The sequence below is a fragment of the Scyliorhinus canicula genome, chromosome 11 (genome assembly GCF_902713615.1).
Source record: "Scyliorhinus canicula chromosome 11, sScyCan1.1, whole genome shotgun sequence".
NCBI classification, from domain to species: Eukaryota; Metazoa; Chordata; class Chondrichthyes; order Carcharhiniformes; family Scyliorhinidae; genus Scyliorhinus; species Scyliorhinus canicula.
The window spans coordinates 148,074,830-148,076,277 of NC_052156.1; positions in this window are offsets into that span (position 1 = coordinate 148,074,830).

The following is a 1,448-nucleotide window of genomic DNA, read 5'->3' on the forward strand; positions in this document are numbered from 1 at the left end:
GTCACCATCACGATTCCTGTGGCTGTGGAACAATCACACGGTATTACAAGTAAGGTGGAACAGTGCATTTAATATTAACAATTATTTACAGGCGCCCTAGCCCCTACAACTAAACTGTGCCCTTCACCCGTGCCAACTTACTCAGTGTCTATCTTAGTTGCCTTACGGGCCCTACCACTACGTCTAAGTGACTCCCCAGATGATACAGCAGGAGTGGAGGAGGATTGCTGCGAATCGCCCCCCTCGACTCGTTTCTCCTTGGCTAAGCGTTTCCTGGGGCGACCAGGCCTTGATGGGCCAGGCTGCTCTGCGGGCGTCTCGGGTGACATTGTGCCACCCTGCTCTGCCTGCTGCCCACCCGATGCACCAGGGATGGGACGGGGGGAGGCCGAGAATTCCGGGACGTCCCGTGATGGAGTTAATGGGACGGGCCCCGAAACCTCCTCCTCCCTCGGGGAGCCCGGTGGCCCCCGGGCCTCACTTGGGACAGAGGTGCGAGCGGGGAGGTGCCCCGTCGCACCACCGACACCTGGCGCTGCCAGTCCTGGAGGCCTGCAACGGTATCCACCAGGATCCGAAGGTTTGCAGAGACGGAGTCCAGGGAGTTAGACATTCCTGCCAGGGACTGTGCGATCTCAACCTGTGTGTGCACGACGCCATCCAGCACATGTGTCAGGCGGTTGATGGTCTCCGCGACCGACTGCTGCGACTGGCCAATGACCTGGTGAGACTCGGCCATGGCCCGCAGGGCGCCGGCAATGTCGGTTTGGCTCTGGCACATTGCTGCCTGTGAGAGGGCAACCCTGTCCAGGGCCGAGGATGACGCGTGCACATTAACCCCAACGTCTTGCATAACCTGACCCATTGCCTCCACCGCGGATGCCACCCGTGCGGTGTTGGACTGGGTCTCTGCCATGAGCGGCACCACTCCCTGCTCTTGGACGCGGTTCGACTCCTCTAACAGCGTCTGCAGAGCCAGGAAGGCTGCCCTCCTCCCGCCATTGTTTCCCTGGGTTTCCTGAGGCACCGGCTGTGCGGGTGGGTTGATAAACTCCAGGAACTCAGAAAACGTCTGGGAGCCAGCTGCATCCTGGGCCTGGTCTGGCCTCCGCGAGTCCGGGCCCTCGGTTGCTCCGACCTCCACCTGATGTACCTGCTCAGCTGTGATGTGCCAACCAGACTGTGCCCCAGGAGACTCATCACTAAATAGGCCCGCCGGGGTGTGTGTCTCTGGGATGATGGATGTGGTGGGAGAAAGCAGTGCCGCAAGCCCGACGCTCTCAATGTTTAGGGCCTCCTCCAGGGTGTGGGGCTGCTCAGTGACAGGAGGGTTGTCCCTGGCCATTTCTGGTGGTGGTGGTGGACTTCGAACCCTCTGTGCGTCCTAGCCCGCAGATTGGGTTGGGGCGGATAGGGCTGCCCGCTGATCGGGCACCCTCTGTTGTGAG